The sequence below is a fragment of the Thermobia domestica genome, chromosome 6 (assembly GCF_964235325.1).
Source record: "Thermobia domestica chromosome 6, izTheDome1.hap1.1, whole genome shotgun sequence".
Lineage (NCBI taxonomy): Eukaryota > Metazoa > Arthropoda > Insecta > Zygentoma > Lepismatidae > Thermobia > Thermobia domestica.
Genome location: NC_137459.1, coordinates 245,723,512 through 245,742,728, shown reverse-complemented (window position 1 = coordinate 245,742,728; position 19,217 = coordinate 245,723,512). Strand labels below are relative to the sequence as shown.

Below are 19,217 nucleotides of genomic sequence, written 5' to 3'. Positions count from 1 at the left end.
TATTGTTGAAATTCTACAGTTTTAAATAACCACCATCACGGTTTACTCAGTCCTCAAGTTTTCTGAATTTTTAACAAAAGGGATTCAACATATGAAGGGTGTGAGGCAAGAACATGGTAACCCACAATTTTACTATTTTAAGAAATTAGAGATTTTCTGCTGCACAATCCATTTTGAAAGTCAGAAAGCTGATTTTTCACATAAGACTATACATGAATGATTAAAGAAGCGGTATGCGTTGTTGAGTTATGCAGTGCTGCATAACTCAACAATTGAAAATTTGTTGGTTACCATGTTCTTGGCTCACACCCTTCATATCATTACGGAACTCTCCTCCCCCCTCCACCACCACCATAAAAAAGACTATATTTAAGTTAAGATAAATACAACTGCACAACAAACATGACTGAGTGGAGCTTTTGCGCTTCTATCGGGAAGTCCGGGATTCAATCTTGCATTCGACCATTCTGACAAAGCATTTCTTCATTCCATCTGTGAAGTAGAAATAGTGCGTGTACTGTGAGTTGGCCGACTTCCTTTCTTATTGTTTTTAAATCGTTATTATTACTAATTATCAGTAGTGACAGTTTTGCGAAGGTTAGGGGGGCGGTCTTTCAGACTGAAGCCTGTTCCATAAAATTAGGGAATGTCTAAAACAAACGAAACATCTATTAGTTATGCCTTTACTCATAAACTTTAAGCTCCCGTCAAATAAAAATTATGAATGTTTAGAAAAACTAAACATTAGTAAGAAAAACTCCTCCCAAAATACTTTTCTAAATCCGCCACTGATTCTCAGTATAAAATGATCTTCAAGGTTGTATCCGGAAGATTATCGCTAAATATATAAACTAAACGAAATATTAGTTATGCTTGTACTCATAAACTTCAAGCTCCTCCCAAATAAAATTAGGACATTTTAGAAAACAAAACAATCAGAGAAACCACTCCCAAAGTATTTTTCTAAATCCGCTACTGATTATTTGTATAAATTAGTATTCAAGGTTGTATCCGGAAAATTATTGCTAAATCGTTGCACAGCTACAGTATAACAGACATGTGGAACTACAGTTTGACGGATATATTGAAAAACATACGCTTTGACGGATATATATAAAAAAAACATAAGTGTAACTTTTGCGCTAGAAGCTAGAGTACTAAGCTCTTAGAAATGAAATACGGATGACAAACTAAAATGATCTAGAGAAGAAAAAATGTCGATAACTCAAATGTTAAAATAAAGTTAAATGGCCTCTAAAATTGCCCTCAAATACTATATTCTTCATGTTAGCTTTAATTCGTAAAACATGTGCTCCATCCATCTTGATGGTGAATTTCAGAGCGAAATATGGCATTTAGGTCATGGAATTCTTATCTAACTATAGTCCAGCTTCCAGTAGGGTAAGATATCTCCATCATCCATGAGGTGAGAAGGGATGGCATGTAATAATAATCGAAAACGACCAATACTAATGTCATACCCATAGTTTCAGAGGTCACTGAGATGAATACTGAGAATATCGATGTTCCTTAAATCCATGTTCAAATCCAGCGAGGTAAGAACCCTAGGGCTGGGTAGATGACATATAAAAATAAACAAAAACGACCGATATTAGTGTCGAATTCATAGTTTTCGAGTAACTGAAACGAATACTAACATTCCTGATTCCATTTAAGCCCACGTTCACCCCCATTGGCATGGGTAGCGAGAAGGGATGAAAAATAAAATGTCCAAAATGACCAAGATTAGTGTCGAATCCATAGTTTTCGAAATCCCTACGCTGATAGGTGACGGTCTCGATGACATTTATGCTCAATTTTGGACAAGAAAGGACATTCCAATTGGAACGATAATCTTCAGCATTTATTTCACTCACTTCATTAGAACCTGAGCTGTAAATACTATTGCTATTATATGACGGATTTCCAACAAATAGGAAAACGTTCGTAAATAAGTATGACATCTAATCATATCGTTCATAGCAATTCAATATCTCAAATCATTCCGGAAATATAAAAATACGTATCCCTATGCTCAATTTTTGTATATAACCTTTAATTACAAACAGTTGCTACTAACACATCTTCCTTACTCGGAATCGAGGGGAAAGATTTACATTGAATGCATTCAATGGGTATTTTAATTACAAGGTCTTTACCACTGGCACAGCTGAATATATTGATCAGCCAGTGTTTTGCTTTACGTTCTCTATAGTGAATTTGAACTAACTGTTGAAAACTTCGCCTCATGGTGTCACTCACTTCGCAAACTACATGCCATTTACAACTTGACTGGAATTTTTGTAGTATTTACTTGAAAAAGAAGCATATAACACATATTTGGCCAATGCTAATGAATAAAGCTTAGTTTCTATTTGATATACGCGATGTATATGTACAAGGTATGGCAGAAAAATAATGAGACTATAGCATTTTGCACGGTAGGCCAATCAACCTCCTCTCATGGCCTTCTATTGGGAGTTGCAACCAATAATTCTACTTCGTGGGACTTTTTTTTAACATTTGTTTTTCAGAAAAGAAAAATAAAATAATTGTCAAAATTATGACGTATATGGGACATTTCAACCAGCCACTACAAAAGACTTAGGTTTTGACATTAGAATGAAATTGTGTTTACCTACTTGTTTGAGAAATTTGACAAATAGTTTCAGTGATTCGCTATTCGCTTAAACAATGACGTAATAGCCACCCATAAGCTTGAAATCAGTGTCGACTGTAATTTTTAAGCCACAGGCAGCAAATAAGATTTCTATCAATGTACGAGATTTTTTCTTTCTTATTGAAAGATGCGTGTTGTCGCAAAGTGGAACCTTTTTTTTTTTTTTTTTTTTTTTCAAGTTGCTTCTTACAAGTGTGATTTATTGTATGTGATTCTCAAAATAAGCGCCGTTTAATCTAAGTTATGCTCTGTCCTCCGTTTGAAAGCCGGAAAGTGAAGGACGCTGAATAGATTGCAAAAACTGCATCTTAATAGCATTTATCGTTTTCGCTCTACAGAAATCAGTATTGAAACCGGAAGTAAGAGTAAATTTGAACCACTTTCGATTTCTGTAGTGTTTTAATTAGTCATGATATGTTGTCCTGAGACGATAAATCGTTTACGAAAAATAGCTTCTCAGCATCTGTTACCGTTTTTGTTCTCAGGCGATAAACGTTGAAACCTTATTGTAACCAAAAGAAATAGTAAATTTGAACCACTTCCGTTAGTGTTGTAGATAGTCATATTATGTTCTCTTGAAACGTTAAATAGTTTATATATATATATATATATATATATAAAAAAAAAAAACTTATTGCTATCTGTTACAGTTTTCATTCTTATGGTGATAATCGTTGAAACCGGAAATGGCTAATTTGAACCACTTCCAATTTGTAACACAGGAGATATTACCTATCCATGGGACGCTGAATCGATTGCAGAAAACGGCATCTCGATATCTTTTACCATTGTTGCTGTGATAACTATCAACAGACGGACAAAGATGTTCTATAAGACTTCTGACACTTATGCACAGCATGATTTGAAAGTCTAAACATCAATGCAACTATGTTTATCCGCGAACTCCTCAAAATCTTTGAAAAAAATCTTTGAGTTTTTACGTCCCACGTTATGCCAGTTAGGCTAAAGGAGACGGTGATGATGAGTAATGAATGAAATGGTGGAATGAAGAAAGTGGGAGGAAACGGGAGAACACCGAAAAAACCCACGCAGCACACGGTGTTTGTCCACCACAAAGTTCACTTGGCGGAGGTTGGGATCGCGCGAACTCCTCATAGACCGCTGGACCGATTTTGATGACTTTTGGTGCATGAGAGGACCGTGGTGCAACCTAGGTTTCCATCATGTTACTTTGATTGAAATGAATATCTTAAGGGAGCAGCGAGATGGGATTCAAAATTTATGAGAAAATTTAGTATCTCACGATCCTCTCAACTTAGAAAGATAAAACTTGGTACAAAATCATTTTTCTAAAATAATAGGACCCATGTTTCAGCGTTATCGAAAATTCTCGTTTTAAGAAAACGGGGGCATCTATGCAGAGAAAAATTAATGTAAGATGCTTGTGCGCGAACTCCCCCTAGACCGCTGGACCGAATTTGATAATTTTTGCTACATGGCTGGATCATAGCCTAACTTGAGATTTGGTTACTTTGGTTAAAATGCATAGCACAAACATTAATAATAATAATAATAATAAAAACTATTTAAGCCCTACACCTCTACGAATATGCAATTAACGTAACTTCATTTTATTTACAGAATAAGGTGGAAGGAGAACATTTCTACAAAATTTCAAAGTTCTATGCCTTACAGTTTCGGTGATTTGGCGCACAAGAAAATCATTTAAGCCTCCCATCCTCCCTCGGGATATGAAATACCTAAAACCTTACCTTATTTAGTGTGTAGGGCAGTGGTTCCCAATCTGTGTGTCACGCCCTCTGAGGGAGTGGTAAAAAGAAAGTAAGGGAGGTGCAAGTTACTGGCAGAAATAAACTATGTTCGTAATTACATATATTACGAAAGTTACAAAGAGGCGTTCAATTAAACACCGAACAAACACAAAATATCTATTTGGTAAGCACTGTGGTTCCATTATGAACAAAGCTTGTAAAAAGTAATAATGCACTATGATCTTATGCAGAAGTTTTGATGGAAATAAATATAAATTTGTGAGATTATTATTATTATTAATGGAAATATGAGATATCAATGCTGTATCTGAAATCGTAAAACGGGTCAGAGCAACAAACAGCACGGAAGGGGGCGTAAAGTACGCAACTTCACAAAGGATGAAACCATGGTCTAGGGTGCTAGAGAAAAGTTATACAAAATTTGAAGATTCTACGATTAATAGTTTTGGAGATGTGACAAACAGCAAAAATTTATTTGAACTCCCATCGTTCTTCCTCAAATACCGCATTTCAAAGCATCTTACCTTATCTACAGTTTAGGGTCCAGGTAGAACATTTATACAAATTTCAAGGTTATAAGCCTAACAGTTTCGGATATCTGCTGATGAGTGGATCAGTGAGTCAGTTAATGGGTTTACTCTTTTATGTAACTCCCTGGCTTTGCCAGAAAATTTCAAATTCCCTGACTTCAAGGCTTTCAAGAATTTCAAACTAGCAGATACCCTAAGTGTGTTTTTTTTCACACATTGTCGCAACAGTCTGCCATGGAAATGGAGCAACGCAACTAGAAACAATATGTTGTGTAGCTCGGGGAAAATGCAACAGAAACTTTCGGGAAGGTGAAATGCGAGTATGAAGACTGTTCTATTAAGGACATAAGGTCAGAGGACCCTAATGCTGTTAAAGATAAGATCCGCCTTGGAAGATCTTTCGTGTCTAAAACAAATGAAAACATGGAACGAGTGAGAAATTCCGAAGGATGATCACTGAATGACATTGAGGTTCTCCCAGGAGTAGCAAAATAAAGAAAAAAGTAATTCGCGTGTGGTAAAACATTACAGATACTTCGGATACCGTACCACAACAATATCCTCTGTCAACCTGTCATCTTCATTACTAAGTTTTTAACTTCCATAGACATTTCAGTAGTTCAACAACCCACTTATTTTCGGAGTACTTGTGTCATTTCTGTCCCCCAAACTGAAAATCCACTTGGGTTTTGTGCAGAGTTGGCTGGTTTAAACCAGCTGTTAAAAAAGTTTAAACAACGAAAAAAAAAATGCTCTAAATCGTGTGAACTTCGTGGTGACGTCTCCACATATCAAACCATTGGCATTACGTTTATCTAATTTTTACCTTTTAATCAAGGGGTCCCGTGTTCAATTCTCGGTCGAACCGCAACCCATCTTTCAAGTGTAAACTAAATAGCGATTCGAGGTGTTCCTTTAAGCGAGTCTTCTCCGTGATAACCTTGCTATTCCATAAGGATGTTAAACCTCAACATATGAAAAGAAACCAAATTATATATTTCTACTTGCCTGAATGCCTGTTGTTTTATAAAGAAGCCAAGGTTGCTTAAATATGTTGATAGAAATTGGCAAAATTTATCAACTGCATACGTAGCTTCCAACATCAGCTTGGATCTGACTGTTTTAATTTTATTGAATGATATCTACATACCAAATTTGTAATTTAATACCTCAGTTTTAGCGTAGTGATTATGATACGTTGACCTTAAAAATTTTACATACAAATACATTTAAAGTAATAACAGGACTTTCCCAATGGCTACGGCGGGAGTTTCCCGATTTATATATAATTCTGTATAATGTTTTTACTTGTGTAACTGTTTATCTTTTTCTCCTTCTAAAATGATTGTTGACAATTATATTAACAAGTAGGCCTGTGTGAACATCAGTACAACGCATTTTTATCCTGAGTGCTTTGTAAGTGAGTCGGCAATCGTATTTGTGACCAATTAGTCTCGATTTCTTGTCGAAATGGACCATTTCTCTTGGATGTAAGCCGAGAGACGGTGTGGATTTCGCTTTAAGCTTGTGTAACTCATTACAGCATAACCTTGTTGTTGCATAATAACACCAAGACGAAACAAACTAATTTCTGTACACATCTAATATAAATACATAGTGTAAATTATTTAAACAAAAAAAAAAAAAAAAAAAAACTGATTTTTTGTTCCTTTCAATAAAAACTATGGTTTTTGCCAACCCTCGTTTTGTGGTAAAAATTTAGAAAATCCTAACGGACTAGGTGGAAATAATATCACTTCAAAAGTTCGAGCACCACCACAAAGAGCGAAAAGTGCGCAGCTTAATAATAAATACGAAGTTCTATAATAACAGTATAAATACATTTTTGAAATTCCTCTATGAATACTTACTTTAAGTAAATCGCTCGTTGCAATTACATCTCTTAACAGCTAACATTTATATCATAAAATAACTAACTCTATGGCCTATGGAACCCGGAGGTTCAATGCAACATTCACAACAGCTCTCCACTCACTTCTGTCCTTAGCCAAGTGGATCCAGTTTCTAGTTTGTATTCCTATTTCTGCGAGATTCATCTTAATATTGTCCTCCCATCTGCGCCTAGGTCTTCCTAATGGTCGTTTTCAGTTAACTTCTAGTTAAAACCTTGAAAGCGCTTCTACTTACTTCCATTCTGGCTACACGACCTGGCCACCTGAACCTCCTTGACTTGATGGCCCTAACAATGTTTGGTAAACGGTATAAATTATGTAGTTTCCGCCATTTCCCATTCCCGTTTTCCTTAGGTCCAAATATCCGTCTCAGGATCTTGTTCTCAAATACTTTCAGTTTGCGTTCTTTCCTCAGGGAAAGCGACCATGTTTCGCAACCATACAGAACAACAGGCATATAGCTAATTATTCATTTATACTATACGAGAAATAAATGTTTAACAAGGTAAACTTAGTTTAGGTTAGGTTTACTGAGTTATAATAATGGTGCCTTAATAAATTAACTCTTCAGGGAACTAATAGTATTGTATATAGCAATACTTTCTGCCTTAATTTTGCTAACTGGAAAAACACAATTTGCTTAAAAATACAGTAAAATGTATACAGTTTATCCACATCAGCCAATTTCAACCACACGAAACCTACTTAAAGTTATGAGAGTAAAGGTAATTCAACTTACCAGAGAAATCTGTCCTACATTATTGGGTTGAGTTGAGTTGATTTTAGTTTAGCGCCCCTTTCAGCAGCGAGGCTATATGAGACGTGGACCTACTGATTAACGTGGAATCCGAACCACATGAGCTCCCGCCGGGAATCGAACCCGGGTCTCCCACGCCAAAGGCGCGTACGCTAACCACTTAGCCACGGAGGAGCTCTACATTATTGGGATTAAAGATTATGCATGTTTAGTGACGTATGCACTTAGATTACACCTGTTACAATAATAACTGGTCATAATTACTGTAAATCTGTTTCATAAAAACGAATAGTCTGACTAAATTGACAAAATAGTATTTACACCTTAAAAGGTATTTCACAGGACAGCAGGACCTCTTTTTGCTTAGAGGAGCCGCGGTGGCTCTGTGGTAGAGCGTTCACCTCTGGTGCTAGGGTTCTCGGGTTCAAACCCTGCTCCCGCCAAGTGAACTTTGTGGTGGACAAACACCGTGTGCGTGGGTTCTCCCGTTTCCTCCCACTTTCTTCATTCCACCATTTCATTCATTACTCATCATCACCGTCTCCTTTAGCCTAACCGGCATAAGCGTGGGACGTAAAACTCAAAAATTTCATTTCATTTTTTCTTTTTGCTTAGAAGACATGGAGGGTTGAATTTGGGAACTTGGCCATATCCACCCAACAAGCATCCTATAACCCACAGGAGTTATTTTCCTCGTAAATACATATTCACAAGCAAAGGGCACTAATTCAAAGAAAACGCTCTATCCTATTTTATGGATGCGTTCTTACATTCAAGAATTCTTAACTTCTCCTAGAAGGAAATGCACACTTACTGCTTTAGAAAGTGTTTTTTAAGGGAGGAATTGCATTAATGGATGCATAATGGCTTTAGGAGGGCTTAATATAATCAAATTGTCTGGGCATTTGCCATAAAGGCAATGCTGAAATCACGAACAACTTGCTCTAGTGCCTAACCGAGTTAGGGCAGGAATGCAGCAGAGGGAGTTCACGCAGTAGCACATCTAAAGGGAGCAGGTGCATCATTAACGGCGAGTATACGCATAAACGACGATAGTGAAAAAATACCTCATATTTCATAAAATCGCATGTCTTGCGTGTGGCACAGCCTTGAGACACCTCTATGATTACTTTGCACACTGCCTTCCATAGCACTTTATTTCATCATGGGTTCGTTGCAGATTATTATGTAGTAAAGACCAGATTTTGCATTTCGTATCTCTACCTTATTACACATATAAGGTACGATCCAGATATATTTCGATTACTCATACAATCCTATTGAGAAAGCACGCAACATATTGCTTTCCAAATATCGTACTGTTATCCTATTTTAGGAAGGCATACTTACATGCATGAGATATTGACTTCTGTTAGTAGGAAATGTACTCTTAGTGCCTTAGAAAATGCTTCCTAAAGGAGGAGTTGATAGGTACATGTCGACTAGCATATATAAAGCGTGTGTACATATGGCATAAAAGCTACAGTGCACAAAACACGAACCATCATTAAAACAAAAAACAACTTATACTAGGTGGCTACTGAAAATCACTAATGCTACTTAAGCGAGTCAGAGCAGGAGCGCGCAGTAGTCTATAGACCAGTCAGCGACGATGGGTATACGTATAAGCAAGGATAGTGGAAAAACACTTCATATGACATAAAAATACATGTCTTGCATGTCGCACAACTTTTTGACACTTTTATGATCACCTTCTGTCATTCTCATATACTTCACATAGTACTTCACTTCATCATGTCTTCCTTAGAAAGTAATACCGGTACTACATCGTAAAAAGCACAGTTTGCATGTCGTATTTCTACTTTATTATACACGTAAGAGGTAAGATCCTGATATATTTTGACTAATTAAACAATCATTCTGTGAAATCAAGTAACATATTTCAATCTTAGATTTTATAAATTTAGGCTCCCCTCAAAAAGAATAGCACCTGGGATAGCATGAAAGCTAATATTTAGTTTGTTTATAGAAGTGATGATCATTAGTGTTCTTTTTTTCTTTTCTAGCGATCTATTTAAGTTCCCATGCAGATCTGTAGTAGTAAAATATAGGCTAAACACATTCACTTCATTGTTTGTACTCACCTTCTTTATAATCCTTCCACTGTTCTAAATTTAAAATACCTATCAACATCTGCTTCTCAAATTCCAATTAAAATTTTGCAATTAATCTACAAAGAAACCATTAACATGACGCTGTTGCCATTATTATCGGTGTAAACATAACTAGTGTAATCACTCATTTTGACCATTCAATTGCTCATTAGATGTAACTACATAAAAAAAAAAAAATAAAATAAAATAAAAAAAAAAGAGTCATCAACGATGAACACTATTTTCGTCTACCTGCAACTACGCAATTAGCTCCGATGTTGCTAGACCACAAGATATTAAGTCCCATCAATCACGACACTCTGTTTAGGTAACATAAGATGATCAACTAATGCACATAATCTATATTACACGAACGACTTTCGAAAGTCACTTGTCAATGTAACCAGTGTCCAGTAATACTTCTTTGGCATTGGCTAGCCATTCGCTAAATATAGCGTAACAATTGGTATATTTAGATACATCTGACATCGCAACAGATTTAACCTCCCTATTCAAATTGACTATAAATTAGTAGCAGTATACATTTTTAAATTTTTAGTTCATGCTATTAAATTTATTTTATTAAATTAGTCTTTTTTATCTTACCCATATTCTTGTCTTCTTCTGAAATGTGTAAAGGCAGGTATGTCATCAACAGTTTACATGCTGTATCTTAGCAACAATCCAAAGACTCACATAACTAGACTGCATTTTCAAGGTTGCTAAGAACCACTGACCTCGCGACAATGTATCCTTTGCTCCGTCATATGTAGAGTATACGATAAACAATTGCAAACCCATAACCAAGATAATGTAGATTAACCCTTTTAAGATCTTGTTTTTTTTTTTAAAGGTACATTATAGACTTTCAGTCAAGGGGCTACAGCATCATTTCTATTTATCGTAGGATGATGGTTCATTCCTCGCTTTTTTCGCAATAGAGCAACCATTCACATTTCCCTATCATGTCTTTGAGGCGGGGAATTTTCAGAGAAATCGGGATTTTATTCTATTTTTTCTCAAATTTTTAGACCCCTGGACCCCACGGTGTTAACGCACAGACCTGGAAATTAACTGAAAAATACTAAAGGGTGTACTAAATGTGTGTACCAAATTTCAAGCTTCTATCTTGAATAGTAAAAGCGGGGGAAATATTTATCAATAATCTCCAGAATGCCCTAGATTACCGCAAAAGACCTTGGTATCATGTAAAAAGTTTCTTGAGACATCCATATTCATTCTAGAATCATGGTTCGCCCATCATTCTCTTCCGAATAGAACTGACTTTCAAACGGTACTATTCGCATGTCTCCATCATGTATCTGAGGCGGAAAAATCGCGAAGAAAGGGATTTTATATTTAAAATATCCCTTTTTAAAACTTTTTCTCCCTCTGGACCCTCCCTGTGTTAACGAAGAGACCTGAAAAACTGATAAATACTACTCGGTGGAGTGAATGTTTGTGCAAAATTTCAATCTTCTAGGTGCAAAAGTAAGCCTGCCATAAAATAATAAAAATAGGCCTAACTAACAAATTTTTTCAGGATCTCAGGTAAAAATTTCCTGGGACATCCATAGTCATCCTAGGATAATGGTTCCCCATCATTTTCTTCAGAGTGAAACTGCCTTTCAACCGGTACCATTCACCTGTCTCCATGATGCGGGAAAATCGCGAAGAAAGGGATTTTTGTTAAAATATCCCTTTTATAAACTTTTGCCCAGCTGGACCCGCCTGTTTTAACGCAGAGATCTGAAAAAAGCTGATGAATAGTACTCGGTGGACTGAATGTTTGTGCAAAATTTCAATCTTCTAGGTGCAAAAGTAAGCCCGCCAATATATATATATATATATATATATATATATATATATATATATATATATATATATATATATATATACCCACAATACCCCAGATTCCCCTATAAAGCAGGATCTTGAGTAAAAATTTCTTGAGATATCTCTAATTAGCCTAGGATCATGGTTCGCACATAATCATCAAAATACTGAAGAACTGCCTTTCAGACAGTACCATTCACATATCTCTATCATGTATCTGAGGCGTAAAAATAGTGAGAACAGGGATTTTTTTGGTAAAAAGAATATCTCTTTTTTAAACTTTTTGCCTCTCTGGACCCCCTTGTGCAAACACAGAGATCTGAAAAAATCTTATAAATACTACTCGGTGGACTAAATGTTTGTGCAAAATTTCAATCTTCTAGATGCAAAAATAAGCCCGCCAAAAATAATGAAAATAGGTCTAACAAATATATATATATATATATTAAAGTTATGACGTCATCACCTCCTATGTCTCGACGCAAGAAGGCGTGAAAGCATACGTAACGTGTTCTACAATGCCTCTGGACTTGAAAAAAAAAAAACGGACGAAAAAGCTCAAATAGGAGAGTTATAACGCAAAGTTCCACAAAATACCCTATGGTACATATTGTACATACCATAATATCTTTAAAGGGTTAAGAATAGGACTACCAGTTCTCCGAAAATTTATATCTCTAACTAAAGTACTATTATTATAACATGTAAGCGTCAGTACCTTCTAAACCTCCATTAGAGTAGCAGTATATGCACTCCGGGAGTCCGGAAACCTATAGATTCGACACTAATCTGTCGTTTTCGATTAGTTTCAAATGTCACTATCCTCCACCCAGGCAAGTTAATGAGGTTGAACTTGACTTAAGTGGCAATAGGAGTGTCACTATTCATCTCAGTTACCCCCCAAAACACTTGACACAAATATAGGTGGTTTTTCGTCATTTTTGTATGTCACCCTTTCCCACTTCCTCTAGGCGTGCTACGGAACTCTACTTCCACGAGGAGACAAACGTGGACTTAAAGGGTATCGAATTGTCACAAATCAACTTAGGAAATCCGATAACTATATATTCGACATTATTATTGGATATTTTCGGTTTTTAAAATGCCACAATTTTCCCCAGGAATGGTAATTGGCCTCAACTTGAACGTAAAACATTGAGCGAAGCAGTAGTATGCCTGATGTTCTGCTAGCGAGTTAGTAAAAAAGGAGACATGTCATGGCTTGGGTCAACGTACCTTTACCAGGGCCATATTTTCTTAGAGGAACCTAATTTTCGGGGTCAAATTTTGATATAATCCAGGGCCAAATTTTGGGATGGAAAGGTCATGTTCAAATTGTTAGGCAGGAGACTCTTGGCTCAGGACTCGCTTGATTTTGATATTTGGTCACCTGTCGATCCCTTTGATGGCAATAAAATTGACAAAATATACAAATTTTCTTGTTTTATTCTGTAAAATATACCCTATGGATAAATTCGGTAAGGAGTATGAATTTGACAATGTTTCATTGTTCAAAAGTCAAGATCAATCAACCAATTTGGTAATTTTGACGAACTCTTTACTTAGATCATTATTTGGAGAGGCAAAAAGAACACGTTAAAGTTAATGTACACTTGGAATCAGATTTTGGCGATGACCTTTATTCTCAGACATTATGACGTCACATGAACTGTTTGCTATGGACTAGGACTAACCCTTCTAAATTTGACATTTGATAACTTTTACTTTCCTTGGATAGGTATAAAGTTGCCAAAATATACAAATTAAGGTAAAGCATCCTGGTCTTATAACCAGATTTGATAGTATGTATGAATTTAGCAATTTTTAAAGGTTAAAAGGCCACGAACAATAAGGATATCTCTTTAAACTAATTTGATAGTTTTAACAGGGCCAATTTTTACCCTTAGAACAATATTTTGAGGAAAACAGCTACGTTAAAGTCAATAGAACTAGGTTTTGGGAGATGGTCCTAATTATGGATATTATGATGTCATATTTCATGTTATTTTATTTTTGAAAAATTCTGATTATTGAAAAAACTGTTGTTGCTTAAATTTCATTGGTTAATTGTAACAATGACTAAAGTGTTATTCGTGAATCATTCTCACTGAACGAGATAACAATCAAGTGCTATAAATTTCGATTTCGAAACATTCTTAACGGTTTAAGAGATTGCTTCTAACACTCATCGTTTGGTTGTTCAGTCCAATCCAACAAGCTCTTAGGTTAGTAGATGGGAAACTTCATGTACAGATTTATCAGACGCACTTTTTAAATCTAAACCCCTTCGAATCTTTTAGAAACGGTTTCATTTACTTAGACTAGTAACTTTTTTCAGTAAGTGCACGCACGTAGCCAAAGGGGGGGGGGGAGTCCAAGAGGTCCGGACACTCCTTCGAGACCACAAATGAAAAAATAAAGAAGGATGAAACAAAAAGAAACGTGAAAAAGAAGAATAAGCGTTAAAAATAAAAAGCTACATCAAGCTTTTGGTTACTCTTTCTTATGAGAAGATTAGCATTATTTGCAATACATGGTGGCGAACGAGAAAGATATCCTGGAAAAGTCAGAGAATTTGAAATTTCTAGATAAAGTTACGGAATTCTCAGAATTTCTGCTGCTAGTGAGGAAAATTTCAAGGTTTCGAAAACATTGTGCCGTTCTGTAATAATGTGGACATTTTTTTATCATAATTTTTCGTAATCGCTTCTCTACAGCATCAAACATGTTATTTCAGAAACAGTTTTCTACTGATCCTTTAACCTCTCATTTGGAACACCGTGTGCGTGGGATTTTTCGGAGTTCTCCCGTTTCCTCACACTCTCTTCATTCCACCATTTCATTCATTACTCATCATCACCGTCTCCTTTAGCCTAACCGTGGGACGTAAAACTCAAAGGTTTCATTTCATTTCATTTTCGAATTTGGAACAGACAGTAGTTGACGGAATAATGAAAACAAAAAAGTTAATGTGGAAAGAAAGTTCTGTTAACATTTAATTCTAAAGAGAAAGGAACGCAGAAATTGTAAAATATTTTACAAGACAATATTGGGTATGTACTTTTTATAATGGTGGATGTGTACTTTTTATAATAGTTGAGATTATAATGAAAAGAAAATTGTTATATTTGATTGAACAGAGGAAGGAATGCAGATATTGTAAAACCTTTTTCAATATTTTTTATATTGTTTTATTCGAAATTTCTCCATAGTTTGTTGTTAAAATACTTAAAAACGTATCCTCATTTTATTGTCCTAACAAATTAATATATGTTGCCAGTAAAATAGTTTAGATTAATCGAGCTCCTGGGCCTTCAGTATTTCATGTCAAGTCCCCCCCCCCCCCCCATTACGAAATCCTGGCTAAACGAATCACTATATGTTGCCAGTAAAATAGTTTAGAATGATCGAGCCTTTGGTGTGACGACCACAGTATTTCATGTGACGGATCTCCCCTTTACGAAATCCTGGCTACGTTCCTTAGTGAGTGCAAGAATTTTCAAACTAAAAATTTTCGAAGTAAATTTCAAACAAAGTTTTAAACCAAAATTTTGAAATTAAGAATTTTCAAATCAAAATATTCAAACTAAAATTTGTCAAATCGATATTTTCAAAATTATTTTTTTAAATCACAATTTTCTAACTAAAAATGTTGAACTAAGAATATTTCAACCAATATTTTCAAACTAAAAGAAATTTCAAACTAAAAATTGACAAACTAACAATGTCAAATTAATAAGTTTCAAACAAGATTTTGAAAAACTAAAGATCCTCAAACCAAAATTTTCAAACTTAAATTTTGAAATGAATATTTTCAAACAATATTTTTACATCTAAAATTTTTGAACTGAAAACTTTTAAACAAAAATTTTCAAACAAATTTTCAAACTAAAATTCTTAAGCTGAAAAAATGGAAAAAATTCAGTTTTCAAACAAAATTTGAAACTAACGTTTTCAAATCAAAAAATTTCAAACCAAAGAAAATAAATTAGTGAGTGTAATTGGTTTCTCGGTGAGGATTTCAAGAAATCAAATAAGAAAGGATTTTTCTCTTATATATTGTAACATATTTCCTTTCTGATACAATTTTTGTTTTATATAATATGTAGGCTTGTAAAGGCAAGAAGCGTAATATCTTGAAGACGAGTAAGAACGAGAAGGCTAGACGCAAGGGGCCATATGCAGAGTCCTTCTGAAGTGTGATTAGAGCCATACTAAAGCGTTCGACTTACATATGTTTCCTGCAGAAGTCGGGCGTTTAGCATGACGCTAATCATTTGTCAAAACGACTCTGCATAAGGCGGAAGATGTCCCAGGCATATAGACGTATTCTGTAAAAGAAGAGAAGCAAAATGTTTTTCTACATGTTTATCACAATTTTGTTTTCCTGAAGGAGAAACAAGATGGTAATAATTGTTAAATATTCTGATGATGAAATAATTTCATTACCATTTGAAAGAGATGTATAGAATGATGAAGAGTTACTCATGTGTGAGAGAAGAGAGAAGTGTTGGAATTTCTGTATTCGTTCTTTGACCAGTTCTTGTTGCATCTTTACATCATTGTTATGACTCTGAACGTATTTGCTTTTATGAGCGAGATGATTTCAAACAACTTTCACTGTTGCTGCTTTGATTTGTGTCAAGGTAGACAAACATGCAAGAAAAGAAAAGGCAATACGCCTCTTATCTTTCGTATATAGCTGGTGCTGTTCGTATCAGGATTATAAATATGCGGGAAACAATTTTTGGTTCTACCACTAATATAAGTCCTGATTTAGAAATTTTTATCGTACGCCTCCATCTCATCTGACATTGACCCTAAATATGTTGAATGTTCAATGGCAAGCTATTGTGGCTTTCGTGTAAATATAAGAGAATCAGTGTCAAACACAATACAGGTTCTTGCAACATTTCCAGGTATTTGTATACCATACCGTGCCTGCCATCTGGCAAACGCTCCGAGAAGGAGATTTGTATTCCGATTCTGGACAAGTACATGCTCATTGTATTATTGACTGGTACGATCTAATTATCTTCTGTATCTGGTTAACTTAGTTTCTCATATAGTTCTTTAGGTTGGTTTGGTTAAAGTTGGAACGTTGAGCCAGCTTGTCTCATAACGAATTCAAAGCTTTGGCAAACTTCGTCGACCAGGATTATTTTCAATTTTGGTGGGGTCCAAAGCAATGCCTTAACGCTAGAGAATGATCTGTGAAAATTTGGCTTTATCTACCTCTGTGACATTTGTACCCGGCTATCCAGAGGCTTTAATTTTAGAAAATTGTTGATACATTCGGTGAACATGTCACCTTTTTTTTTTTGGTTATTCAATCATACTGTTCAATATTGTGATAACAAATTTCAAATATTTTTATGACTTAGTATCCCAGCTGTATGTCTTTATGTATCTTGTACGACTCCCATGTTCCTATGAGCCACCTCTCATGATCTTTGAGCGTAGACGTTGCTGTAGGTAATGGATCCATATCATCAGTACAAGCTGCACATGGTAAAAACAGTAGCATCTTGTTAAATCGGCATGTGAGGACAGACTGGTAGATGGTTTGAAACGGAAGGATCGTCATTTTTATCAGCTCATTACTTGATTTATGGATGGCATATCCTCATGTCCGTCAATATCCTTGGGCGAGACGGTGGGTATTTATCGCACTTGTTAATAGGTCTACAGTGATATAAATTAATGATATCTAAATACTTTAATGGTTCTGTAATATTTTTGTTATACATGTTCATGCGGTTCTACTTCCAAAAAAGTTATCTCGGATTTAAGGGTGGCGATTCATGTAAAAGTGTTTCTTGTGGTACGTAACCGTTGCTGGATTCTTCAAGATCTGTTCAAATTCACACAGTCACATGTTATGTACGATTTACCGTAATTCATGCAATCTTGCAGATTTTCGTTACGTGCATTCAAATCTGAATTCCATCGTTTTCTTTGGATTGCCGTAGATGGGCTGATTACATTCTTTAGTTTTACAATCTCTACAACCGCGGAAATAGCCTTCAAATTTATATATGTACTCTTCTGACATCTCGAGATTTCGGTAGTACATGTCAGTTCGGAATTGCAACAAAAATTTCTTTCTGTAGAGCTGCATGTAGAATTTTGTTGCCTTCCGTCTTTTCAATATACCCAAACCATTAAATTGCGGTAATCTATAGTATACTACTCCATTGGTAGCCATTTGCCGGTAAAATTCCTATAGTTTCAGGCTTCAGGAAATTGCGTCGAAATACTAGATTTTAGTTGCTTCCAATGGTGATTCTCTCGAAGAACGGATTTACTTTTGTTTCAATTGTAGTCTTGAAGAAAACACAAGCTTGACAAATTGTATCAACATCTTGCATACAGTAATTGACATAGGCGTGCGCACGTGGACTGATTAGGTGGGCACTTGCCCCACCTAATGTTTTGGCATTGCGTTTTTTATTTTTAAAATAATTTTCTCAGGTAATAAGGATTATATTTCACAAAAAGGGACCCTGAAGTACGTTTGTAATCATCGCTATAGAAAGTAACACTTTGAACTTTGCAATACTCGACCAAAATTTCTTGATTTAATTATACTTCAATCTTTCATCCGTTTGTTTTCTCCCAGCAATATATTATCGCACACACACACACACACACACACACACACACAAACACACACATACACACACACATCTAACACACTATTTGTAGGCGCCGACTTTGAAAAACGGGGCGAAGCTTTTCTATTACCTTTCTCCAATCTAAAAGCAGAGGGGTTTTGCTCTTATAATTTTAATGTAGAGTCAAATTCCTTTATCTCATTTCTTCAGTGTGCACAGAGATTGTTTGCAAAATGCGTAAAACGAATGCTCTAAACTTTATCTATCTTCAAGACTGGAAATTCCGCTATTTGAGAACTTGACGTGCAAAACTGTGCCATTATAGGCAGCTTCCGACTAACAGCTTTCAATGGAACGGAGTATGACAACTATTTTTATGCTTCTCAATACAAAATACAGCTGCTCCCTGTTGAGAAGAATGCTATAGATCAGCGTTTCCCAACCGGTGTGCCGCGGCACACTGGTGTGCCGCGAATGGGCCGCTGGTGTGCCGCGAGGAAATGAAAACAAAATTATTAATTATATAGGAACCTAATTGCAAGACAGGAAATATGTGTATTTAAATTTCACATTACTATGAACCTCTACAATGAAAAAATATTGTAATTGTAATATATTATTTTACATACATTATTACTACATAGATTGTATTTCGAAAACAGAATTTTATTAATATTTAAAATTGTGACGTATATTAACCATGTTAATAAATTATTCACACTGTTTCACACTGTGTTACTTATCTGTTCATTTTTAATGTTGAAAAAAGTATTAATTATCACTGTTATGACCATTATTGTTTCTTTATTGTTACAGATTATTTCGTAACTTGAAATTTTAAAATCTCATTATATTCTTTCGACAAAGCAAACACTCATGCAAATTACCGCAATTATGTTTTAAAAGTACAAGAAATTTGTTTGTTCGTTCGTAATTTAGTGATCTTCCTTGTGACAGGTTGGATACATTCTTCGAAAAAGAAAGTGTATTTTTTAAAAGACTGAGTTCTATATTTC

The 19,217-nt window shown here is 35.3% G+C and overlaps 1 protein-coding gene across 7 annotated transcripts in view; it reads right to left on the bottom strand.

Moving 5' to 3' along the window:
- LOC145688458 (uncharacterized) overlaps positions 1–10,491 on the bottom strand; it is a 150,045-nt gene extending 139,554 nt beyond the window's left edge. For 4 of the 7 annotated variants that reach the window (XM_081762718.1, XM_081762719.1, XM_081762714.1 and 1 more), the window contains exon 1: positions 10,001–10,204. The gene's annotated coding sequence lies outside the window, so the exon portion shown is untranslated. Of the gene's footprint in view, positions 1–9,739; positions 9,981–10,000; positions 10,205–10,354 lie in introns of those variants that run through there. The other 3 variants (XR_014131912.1, XM_081762715.1, XM_081762716.1) reach the window with 3 other exon arrangements.
- Positions 10,492–19,217: the final 8,726 nt, after the last annotated feature.